General features: G+C 34.2%; 2 long non-coding RNA genes across 2 annotated transcripts; both read right to left on the bottom strand.

Annotated features, from left to right (window-relative positions):
• Positions 1-513: 513 nt before the first annotated feature.
• On the bottom strand, positions 514-3,888 carry LOC126884964 (uncharacterized). The gene is made up of 2 exons (XR_007698216.1): positions 2,273-3,888; positions 514-1,648 (listed from the first exon to the last, which is right to left on the bottom strand). It is a non-coding gene; the product is annotated as an uncharacterized LOC126884964 (long non-coding RNA).
• A 6,533-nt stretch (positions 3,889-10,421) lies between these two features.
• Positions 10,422-12,371, bottom strand: LOC126884963 (uncharacterized). The gene is made up of 2 exons (XR_007698215.1): positions 12,181-12,371; positions 10,422-11,556 (listed from the first exon to the last, which is right to left on the bottom strand). It is a non-coding gene; the product is annotated as an uncharacterized LOC126884963 (long non-coding RNA).
• Positions 12,372-12,707: the final 336 nt, after the last annotated feature.

Below are 12,707 nucleotides of genomic sequence, written 5' to 3'. Positions count from 1 at the left end.
AATAATTACAAATCCCCTTCTTTGATATGGAATTAATGAGATTCCTTAATTATTATAAACAAATTGTAACAAAAATTTACCACTTTGCAGTAGTATTTGTTGAACTAAAATGATAAGATGAAATGAATGAAGGAAGGGTGATGAACTGATAATGGAAGTATGGAGAGACAGAGGCAAACTGAATAGAGTTGGCTAGCAAGAGCTGCAAGAGAACAACTTGACACTCAAGGATGGATACGGCTCGTTTGCATGCCTGTCAAAGAACAGTAGCTCAACCTAAAGAGAGATGATGACTAGAAAAGGGAAATCTTAAGATAAAAATATATGTTCAGAAAATAAATTAAATAAATATAATAATATAATAAAATAGAAGAATATAGAAGATAAATAAAATAGACTGAATTATGGGCGCCAGAAGTTGGAATGGACCAAACTTCCAGGTATCTTACACTGCTGTAAAATATTCAATATATTAAATTATTAAATTCAAAACTGGGAAAAAAATAATTGGTATACAAAACAAATAAATATTTATTATATATAACTATCTAGATTATTGACAACCTCTAAGTTATGACAAGTGTAACTATGTAACTCTAAAATGACAATGAGAAATAATTACCTATTGTGATATAAATATAATTACCTATTAAATTATTATTGGAGTAGCTTTCCTAGGAAGCATACCCTCAACTTACATCTAGGTTAAATGACAACCCTTCACCAAATAATAGTACGAATAAAATACGTACAGCCTAATTGAATACTACCTGATAATATAATAATAAAAATACCTAATATAAATAATATTTTTATATAACTCTCAATGAGTTGACGGGTAACAAGTCCCTAAATGAACCAACGTAGTACTGGATACAAAAACCCTTTTTTGACTAGTGGTTCTTAATAATAATAACAAGTAAAACTAGTACCGTCCTGAGGGGCTAGGTACTAGGGATTGATTCAAAGTTAATATAAAAAGGAAATGATTGATACGTTAACGTTAAATAATATTTGCAAAAAAACTAATAAAAATTGATAAAGTATGAAAGCAAGTTAAATGATTTTAAAGTTAGAGAATTAAGACAATTATATATTTAATTTACATGGGAACAAGTCTAAAATTAACACAAACCAAGGGTAAAGAACATATATGTGGGAAGAATATTCGAGCTCGAAACTTCTACCAAGGAATTATGTAAATTTGGGGAACACTATCAACTTTAGGTATGGCTCTGATAAATTACAGTATACTTATGTTTTTGGAGGAAAGAAAAAATATATGTAATTAAATTATGAAAGTATAAGTATGCTAAATGTCCTGAAAAATTTAAAAAAACAGTATGTCTTTAACCGTTACAAATAAATGTCCCCAAAACAAACCCCTTTTCACAGGTTCCAATGTTCCTTGATGTCTAATACCCAAGTCCGTGGTACGAAGCTAACACCAATGTGGTGTAACGGTCCAACCGTTACTGAAACTGCCCCTCTGAGGGTTGCAGGAAGAAGAACCAAAATAAACAAGATCAAATGGGAGGCTGTATATCCTCCAGACCTGTCCCTTGTCGATTGAACCCTGGAAGTGCCTACCCGTGGTGTTGTTGGGTCTTTATAAGTTCATATGTCGTTTGAGATTTCTCCTGAAGGGCTAAAACCAAAAACATTCCCAGTTTATTTCCAATAAAACCTGTTATAAAAAGAAGTAAAAGAGAGAAGTTGACGAGGAAAGGTTTTTAGAAGAGAAGACTACAAAAACTCGACCTTTCATTGACCCCAAAAAAACCTATCTACCTTGACATTTTAACCATAGGTTGTGATAAGAGTTTTAACACATATGGCCTTGATTAGAATAGACAAGAAAACTTACAATTTAAATGTTGGATGTGATATTTTTGTTATTTTAACAAATAATATGTTTTTTTTTTCAAAAGTAGTTGTATATGTATTGTATAAAGAAATAGGTACTGTGGAAATATATGAACATACTAGATAGGGGAAAAGAATTATGAAGTCTATAAAGTAAGATTTAATAAGTTTCAGGAAGTCATGACATAATTTTCAATAGGTTTTCAGAACTGGAAAATTTTGATGAACATAACCACATATTAAGTATATTCTTAGAGATATTTTCTGGATACATTATAGACACTGCAATATTCTACATCAAAGCCAATCGATGACTTGATTTAAGTTCAATCCATAATGAAAATAATATTACAATGGCCAAAACTAGGACGCCATAATGAAAAACTAGTACACATAAAAAACATACCGGTGCAAAATCCTTCTTCTTACAGTCTCATTATATTTCGTCACTTTGATTCAAACACAAACTTAATAAAATAACTGGCAATACAGTAATAATTGAACCATGCGGCTAAAATATAATTTTCTCAATCACTTATTGTAAGAGATTACACCGCCCTTCTTGGCACTTCGCAGAGAACAATCACCCTCCTTGCTCCGTTCGACTTGATGACAGCTGGCGACCGGCGTCAATGCCAACTTCAAAAATCTATCAGTGATGCCACAGCACCTAGGTATGACGTCATCCAGAGGATTTTGTGCGAACGGCTTGTTTTAATTACGAGAAAAATAATTTTAACCATAATTAAATAAGCTGTTCCCATTAATAATTACTTAGATAAGTGATGGAACGTCACATTCCTCTCCTACTGGGAGAAAAAAAAATTTATTAAAATTTTTTTTTTTTTTATTTATACTCTAAATATTAAACTAAAGTAGTAGTAGTGTATTATTTCGCGTTGATTCGCCAGATTACAAAATAACCACAAACCAAGGAATAGAGGAAAGCAGGAGAGTCCCTGCAACAGATATCATGACTTACAACAGATGACTCGAAGTCATATTAAAATATCCTCGGCATTGTCTAAAGCCAAAGATAAACTAAATAATTTACTAAAGTTCATAATAACAAATAAATGTCGAATGGGCCCGAAATCCAAAATTGAACTATCCAGGGACATCAGATTTATAAAATGTATATCCAAGGACGAACAACCAGGCAAAGGTGTGAGCCTGTTCGTACAATAACGCAAATAACTATACTGAAGTAAGACCAAAGAAATCAATAACTACAATAAGTGAAGAATCGAACACTTAATCCAAATTTGAACTAACAATGGACACCAGATTCGTAATAGTATATCCAGAGAAGAACAATCAGGAAGATTTATGGAACAATTCTCACCAGTGCCAAATAATACAAATAGTAAACATATCAAAGTCATCCAAAAACTCATTAATCAAAATAAATGTGGAATCGGACACTTAATCCAAAGTCGGACTATCAATGGACACCAGATTCATAAAGCATATCCACAGAAGGACGACCAGGAAGATTTATGGACCAATTCACACCAATATTAAATCACATAAATAAATTAGGTATACGTACACCCACATCCGGTAGTACGAGCCTATACAACCAAATAAACAAAATAAGTGAGGAATCGGACACTTAATTCAAAATCGGACTATCAATGGATACCAGATTTATAAGAGCATATCCAAAGAAGAACGATCAGGAAGATTTATGGACCAATTCTCACTAATACTAAACTAAACAAACTAATGTCTAAGGAAAGAAGTGGGAATCTACTAAAAATAAACAATTGATTTGTTCAAACACCTCAAATACTAAACTAAGGAACCTACTATGTATATGGGTAGTCAACAACAACCATACTATGAAGTACGAGACATAATATAAACTAAGTACTTCCCTAACAAATGGTAAACATGTAACTGGAATAATTGGACTAATTACACAAGGATGGTTAGGAAATGCTGCAGACATTTCCCGACCAGAAATAATTTGATGGATAAACATCAGCGTACTCTGCTATGAAAACATAGCTGACGAAATCGGATAGCAGTGATCAGTTGCTGAATTTCGAACCCACGCATTCACTAGGTTACCTAGGAACCCACATTAACAGAGTATTGGCTGACTAGTTCTTAAGAAGAAATCCATACATACATCAGAATTCCAACTAATTCCAGAATCATACTGTGTAGGGCATAAGGACATAAATTATTACAAAGTATTTAAGATATCTGTGACAAATGTTGATAAAGTAAACCAATATCAAGTTAAGAACCACCACATCTTTCCAATATGGCAAATCTAATAACAAGATAATAAAAGATACATCTATAAAAAAAGAGTAGGTAATCAAATATCAAAAATACAACATACAACCTGAGAGAAGTAGTGTATAATATTGTTAGTTCCATAGTTCCATACCAAATATCAATATTAAACCAACATACTTGTATGAGCCCATATTCAAATATATAAATATATAATAATCAACAACCCTTCTATACTAAGGGGTGAGGTGTACACTCTATAAAGTACAAGTAGGTTCTTACTAACTGGATAATCCTACTAACAGCATTAGTAATTAATCATGTTGATTCATAATAATTAAAGTGCAACATTAATAATGAAAAAAAAATGATAAGCTCATACATAAGAGTACTACATAAATAATTAACCTAATGATTCATAAATTGGAAGTCATCTAACAACCATGCCAAAAGATAAAAATGGAGCTATGTACCTGCTCTATCTGGTGAATAAAACATTAAACTAAAATACTGAATCTTAATAAGGATCGAGCTAAAGACAAATAGAGGAAGAAGTTAGCTCAAACAACCCTATAAAGTTAATCTTCTTCCGAAGATGACGAATCAACCTCATCCATGGTGTTATCAGGCAGTAAATCCTTTAGGTGAAATTGTCCAATTCGTCTGTTAGTCGAATTGTCCTTCAATTCATATACTAACGGAGATATTACTTTCACAACCGTACAGGGAATATATTTCTGGCAAAATTTTGCCGAAATAGCATCACCCTTATTAGACTTTACAAAGTTTCGCTTCAACACTCTATCTCCAACGAAGAATCGCAGATCTCTTTTCCTCAAATTATACTGCCGCTGGTTCCTTAAATAGGAAGTTTTTAACTTCTTCCTAATGTCAGAAAAAATTTGAGGTAGAGTCTGGAGATCATCTAAGCGATGAAGGTTATCGGATATCTGAGGGAGATTTGTGGAAGTGTCTGAGATTGCACCAAAATAGTCACCAGATAAAGCAACATTTCTACCAAAATTGAGATATGCCGGAGAACATTGGGTCACCTCATGGACAGAGGTCCTTATGGCTTGAGCGATGGAATGGATATATTGATCCCAAGCTCTGTGATCTGGGAATGTATAAGACCTAAGGGCTGTGACGATACTGCGATTCACTCTCTCAGTATGATTGGCTTGAGGATGGTAGGCAGCATTATAAAAGGTCTTCTGAACCTTATATTTAGCTAAAAGATCTTTAAAGGCCTTTGATACAAACTGAGGACCGTTGTCACATGACACAATTTGGGGAACACCATACACCAAAAAGACTTGTTCTTCCAAATATTTCAAAATTGCTGGAGTTGTGGCCTGACGAAGAGGACAAACTAAAGGAAATTTGGTGAAATAATCCACAACTACCAAGCAATAGGTATTACCCTTGTAGCTCCGAGGATACGGTCCAATGAGATCCATTGAGATCATCTGCCAAGGAAAATTAATGTTCCTGAAGGACCCCATAAGTCCAGCTTGTGGTAAATTACTTGGTTTACAAGTAGCACAAACCATGCATTTAGAAATGTACTTTTTAATAGACTTCCGCATGCCAGGCCAATAATATAACTCAGCAATACGATGAAAAGTTTTATAAAAACCAAAATGTCCAGCAGTAACTTCATCATGAGACATACGTAATATGTTTTCCCTATTTGGCGTAGGTACAACTATTTTCCAATCTGACATATTGGATAAGGCCTCTATAGGACTTAAGATATGTTTGTAGAGTATATTGTTCTCTACCTTAAAATCGGGATAATTTTGTGGGTCTTGAGTAACCCTATCAATCATATTCTGATACCACTCATCAGGAGTTAATGTGGACAAATCGAATACATTAAGGTCATGGACACGGGAAAGAGCATCAGCAACCACTACACCGTTGGCCTTTCGATGAACAATTTTATATGAATAGGCAGCCAGTTTGCATATCCATCGGGAAAGTCTCTGAGATGGGTTTTTCATACTATGAAGCCATACCAAGGAACTATGGTCCGTAATTATAGTGAAATTACGACCCTCTAAATAATAACGGAATGCTTCCAACCCATGTATGATAGCTAAGAGTTCTTTCTCCGTGGTGGAATAGTTTTTCTGGGCCTTATTTAATTTCTTACTCGTGTAGGCTATGGGATGTTCAGAGCCATCTTTCAACTGAAACAACACGCCACCAGAAGCAGTATTAGAGCAATCAGTCATCAAATAAAAATGCTCGTTAAAATTAGGTGACATCATAACCGGTGCGCTAGTTAAAGCCTCTTTAACGCGCCTAAAAGCTTCATCGGCCTCAGGAGTCCAAGTAATGGTCTGCCCTTTTTTTCTGTTCTTCAAAAGATCAGTAAGAGGTGACAACAAGGTAGAGTACGAAGGTACAAACCGGCGATAATATCCACACATTCCCAATATCCTACGGACTTGGGTGGTGGTCTTAGGTATAGGAAAATTCTTAATAGCAACTATTTTCTCCGGATCAGTCCTTAGACCCTGGTTATCCACAACATAACCTAGAAACTTAAGACTAGGACGACAGAACTGACACTTATCCAAATTAATCGTTAGATTAGCTTCCTTAAGACGTAAGAATAACTTATCTAAAATTTCCATATGAAGGGAAAAATCAGGAGTGACAACCAAAATATCGTCCAAATAATAGAAAACATAGGGCTCTAACTGTGGACCAATGACTAAATCCATCAGACGACACATTGTCTGAGGAGCAGAAACAAGACCAAAAGGCATGGTGACAAACTGGAATAATCCTTTACCACTGACAGCAAAAGCAGTATACTTCTTGCTCTCTTCACTCAGTGGGATCTGTAAGAAGGCCTTAGACAAATCTATCGAAGAGATGTATTTGGCATTCTGAAGTTTGCTCAAAATCACATCAATTCGGGGAATTGGATAAGCATCTCTGTTAGTGGTGATACTGTTTAGTTTTCGACCATCAAAGCAGATCCTGAAGGATCCATCCTTCTTCTTTGTTAACCAGAGTGGGGAACAATAGGACGACGTTGAATGTTCTATGATATTTAAAGCAAGCATCGAATCTACTTCTTTTTCTAAATCTGCCTGCCAGGCTTGAGGTATGGGTTACTGATATAATCTGAAAGGAGTAGGATTTCCCACCTCAATAGTGTGAGATATTAATGAAGTACGACCTAGTTTGTCATTTGAAGAAATAGTAGTAAACCGAGAGATCATATTCTCCAATTGCCTTTGTTCAGAACTAGATAAACTGGAAAAATCATGAATAGCACTAAGGGTAGACAGATTAAATTCAGATATGGAAAAAGAAAAATCAGAACAACTTAAGGTGCTATTAAAAGCATTGAAGAAGTCCATACCTAAAATTATAGAATTCTGTACAGAAGGAATAACATAAAATGTAATTTTCCTACATAAATTTGCCACTGTGATTTCAATTTGGAGTTTGCCTGTAATAGATTGGACTGTACCATCTGCAGTAGATACATGCAAAGATGAAATGGGCATAATGGGAATATTAGCATTTTTCAATAAATTTAATGAATGTGCTCCTATCAATGAAATATTAGAGCCACTATCTAATAAAGCTAAACACGATTGTCCTAAAATTTGAATGGGTAGATATGGCCTATTATCATTTTGTTTCCTAACTAATAAAGAGTTAATATCTAAATCTAAAATATTTGGTTGGATACAACCATTATATGGAACTACTTCACCATCAAAATTATTATTATACTTAACACTACCAATTAAAGAAGAATTTGTGGCTTTGCAACCCTGTGAATCATGTGCGTTCAACGTATCATGACTAAAACTTAATTTCTGGACTGATTTTGATTTGTGGTGTGTGCTTGTTTCCTGAACGATACCTTCTTCCCTTTCCGATTGGAAGATGGGTTTGAGTTGCTTGGTGTGCTTGGGCCAGCTGTCTCGTTTTCTGATGGGGTTTGATTCCCTGATTGGGTGTTGGACGGAGAAACGCTCAGGGGACGGACCTCCGACATTTCGTTTCCCGAACACTTGAAACAATTTCTTTTGAGGGTATTTTCCCTACCACAACCGTGGCAGAAAATACGAGTTTGAGGGATACCACAATCATTGAACTTATGATTAGACTGGTGACAATTCCAGCAAACAACGGAACTGAAAACAGAAACATTATGTTCAGGGCCCTTATTTTGCCAAGAACGTTGTCTAAAGGAAGTTGGTTGAGAAGAAGAGGTAGAAGAGGGTCGAGATGAAGATGGAGGCTGAGAAGACCAGGATAACGTTTCCTCCAAACGTTTGCACTTTACAGTGAGATCATCAATACTCTGGATGTCCATAAGAGCTAACTGTTGATGGTAAAAAGGTAATAAACATTTTAAGATGATTTTTATTTTGGACAAATCAGATAAAGGAGTGTCTAAACGGCTACACATGCCTAAAATAGTGTTAATGAACATAGTGACAGACTCCCCTGGTTTCTGCTTATGGTTTTTGATTTCATCCAAGAGATCATCCTGGTATGAGTAAGGAAGAAAATCTGACTTCAACTTGCGAACCAGATCAGACCAACAAGATAAATTACCTCTATTATTCATGAACCAGGTAAAAGCAGGACCAGTAAACAATTCAGCTGAAGCAGCAAACAAATTTTCTTCAGAGACACCTCTAGATACACGAAGACATTCGACCTTTTCTAAAAATGTAATCACATCATTGTGCTGTTTTTCACCGGAAAATGAAACACCCCATTTGTGTACTTGCACGGGTTTGGAGTATGTGAAACTAGGAACGACACTGACTGGAGCATTAGGAGTAGATGTGGCTATGGGGTTAACCTTAGAATCAAGCTCACCCTCCAATGTAAGGATTTTAAGAGAAACAGACTTTTTAAAAGGTTCCTGCTCTTCTGTAGTACACTGTAACAAGTGTACCCGGCCAGAAATATGAGCTAGACGAGATATTAATCTAACATATTCATTGTCCTGTACAGTTCCCCTAAACTTCTCTATTTTCTTCGACAAGCTATCCAACGTTTCGGATATTCCTTTCCGTTGGTCCTCAAAAGGGATATGTACAGCCGAAAGTTGGGTGAAACTCCTATTGCCTGCTTCCTGCTTCAAAGCACCCCGCAGAAGATTGCGTTTTCTATCGACGGTTGCTGACTCCTCTGGTACTACGTCCCTAATTTTCAACTCATAGTCCAATTCGTCCACCAGAAGATGTTCAACTTTAAAAGCACACATGATGAAAGCAAAAATTATTGACAAGCAATCCAAAAGTCAGAAATACGAAATATACTTAAGTTTGTATGCAAAATATATAGGTACGGAGAAAATATTAGCAACACACCAACAAAATCAAAAATGGCCAGCAAAATATATGTCAAATAAATACAGTAAATAAGTTATAATCAAGTAAATATAGTACCTAAATATTGGAAAAAAAAATTTTTAGCTATTATACTTTTACCCAAAAAAAATATGTAAGTATTAACGATCAACTGTACATACAAATACACCACTGGCTGAAGGAGTAAAATTTGCAATAATAATATTATATAATATATATGTTAGTTACTTATACTTGTTTCAAATTCAACCTAGAATGTAAGCTGTATGACAACCTATAAAAGAGGTTTCAAAATCTCAACTAATTAATAGATCCAGCAGTGACAGTATACCTGTTAAGTATTAATAAGTAATTAAAAACAAAATAAATCAGAACAGAATGTATAAAAAGATATCAGAAGGGAATAATATAAATAAAAGAAAAAAAATGAACTAAAAGAACTACTGTCTTAGAACCTATAAAAGGTTGGCACCAAGTTGGGCTGCCGAGTGTAACAAAAATTTACCACTTTGCAGTAGTATTTGTTGAACTAAAATGATAAGATGAAATGAATGAAGGAAGGGTGATGAACTGATAATGGAAGTATGGAGAGACAGAGGCAAACTGAATAGAGTTGGCTAGCAAGAGCTGCAAGAGAACAACTTGACACTCAAGGATGGATACGGCTCGTTTGCATGCCTGTCAAAGAACAGTAGCTCAACCTAAAGAGAGATGATGACTAGAAAAGGGAAATCTTAAGATAAAAATATATGTTCAGAAAATAAATTAAATAAATATAATAATATAATAAAATAGAAGAATATAGAAGATAAATAAAATAGACTGAATTATGGGCGCCAGAAGTTGGAATGGACCAAACTTCCAGGTATCTTACACTGCTGTAAAATATTCAATATATTAAATTATTAAATTCAAAACTGGGAAAAAAAATAATTGGTATACAAAACAAATAAATATTTATTATATATAACTATCTAGATTATTGACAACCTCTAAGTTATGACAAGTGTAACTATGTAACTCTAAAATGACAATGAGAAATAATTACCTATTGTGATATAAATATAATTACCTATTAAATTATTATTGGAGTAGCTTTCCTAGGAAGCATACCCTCAACTTACATCTAGGTTAAATGACAACCCTTCACCAAATAATAGTACGAATAAAATACGTACAGCCTAATTGAATACTACCTGATAATATAATAATAAAAATACCTAATATAAATAATATTTTTATATAACTCTCAATGAGTTGACGGGTAACAAGTCCCTAAATGAACCAACGTAGTACTGGATACAAAAACCCTTTTTTGACTAGTGGTTCTTAATAATAATAACAAGTAAAACTAGTACCGTCCTGAGGGGCTAGGTACTAGGGATTGATTCAAAGTTAATATAAAAAGGAAATGATTGATACGTTAACGTTAAATAATATTTGCAAAAAAACTAATAAAAATTGATAAAGTATGAAAGCAAGTTAAATGATTTTAAAGTTAGAGAATTAAGACAATTATATATTTAATTTACATGGGAACAAGTCTAAAATTAACACAAACCAAGGGTAAAGAACATATATGTGGGAAGAATATTCGAGCTCGAAACTTCTACCAAGGAATTATGTAAATTTGGGGAACACTATCAACTTTAGGTATGGCTCTGATAAATTACAGTATACTTATGTTTTTGGAGGAAAGAAAAAATATATGTAATTAAATTATGAAAGTATAAGTATGCTAAATGTCCTGAAAAATTTAAAAAAACAGTATGTCTTTAACCGTTACAAATAAATGTCCCCAAAACAAACCCCTTTTCACAGGTTCCAATGTTCCTTGATGTCTAATACCCAAGTCCGTGGTACGAAGCTAACACCAATGTGGTGTAACGGTCCAACCGTTACTGAAACTGCCCCTCTGAGGGTTGCAGGAAGAAGAACCAAAATAAACAAGATCAAATGGGAGGCTGTATATCCTCCAGACCTGTCCCTTGTCGATTGAACCCTGGAAGTGCCTACCCGTGGTGTTGTTGGGTCTTTATAAGTTCATATGTCGTTTGAGATTTCTCCTGAAGGGCTAAAACCAAAAACATTCCCAGTTTATTTCCAATAAAACCTGTTATAAAAAGAAGTAAAAGAGAGAAGTTGACGAGGAAAGGTTTTTAGAAGAGAAGACTACAAAAACTCGACCTTTCATTGACCCCAAAAAAACCTATCTACCTTGACATTTTAACCATAGGTTGTGATAAGAGTTTTAACACATATGGCCTTGATTAGAATAGACAAGAAAACTTACAATTTAAATGTTGGATGTGATATTTTTGTTATTTTAACAAATAATATGTTTTTTTTTTCAAAAGTAGTTGTATATGTATTGTATAAAGAAATAGGTACTGTGGAAATATATGAAGATACTAGGTAGGGGAAAAGAATTATGAAGTCTATAAAGTAAGATTTAATAAGTTTCAGGAAGTAATGACATAATTTTCAATAGGTTTTCAGAACTGGAAAATTTTGATGAACATAACCACATATTAAGTATATTCTTAGAGATATTTTCTGGATACATTATAGACACTGCAATATTCTACATCAAAGCCAATCGATGACTTGATTTAAATTCAATCCATAATGAAAATAATATTACAATGGCCAAAACTAGGACGCCATAATGAAAAACTAGTACACATAAAAAACATACCGGTGCAAAATCCTTCTTCTTACAGTTTCATTATATTTCGTCACTTTGATTCAAACACAAACTTAATAAAATAACTGGCAATACAGTAATAATTGAACCATGCGGCTAAAATATAATTTTCTCAATCACTTATTGTAAGAGATTACACCGCCCTTCTTGGCACTTCGCAGAGAACAATCACCCTCCTTGCTCCGTTCCACGGTTCTTAGACATTAGGGAGTTTTTGTGCACACAAATACGTAAACGTAACCCATCTTTTTGACATATACGCTTGCGCATTAATGGTTGAACTCCCGTAACTCGATACGTATTACCTAAAGTAACGCTCTGATACGTACGTGAGAACGCATCCCTATCGAGACGAAAGTCACCGAATGCACACGAGGATCTTGCCCGATTGGCGATTACCTACCAATGGCTACCAAATGAACATTTCATCAGCGTACTACCAGTACCCGTTTATAAATATTTAAGGTTATATTGGTTATTGGTTTAGTCTATTTGAGTAAAATTATTCTGTGTTTGTA

The sequence above is a fragment of the Diabrotica virgifera genome, chromosome 5 (genome assembly GCF_917563875.1).
Source record: "Diabrotica virgifera virgifera chromosome 5, PGI_DIABVI_V3a".
NCBI classification, from domain to species: Eukaryota; Metazoa; Arthropoda; class Insecta; order Coleoptera; family Chrysomelidae; genus Diabrotica; species Diabrotica virgifera.
The sequence above is the reverse complement of the archived record's forward strand: the minus strand, read 5'-3'. Positions and strand labels throughout refer to the sequence as shown.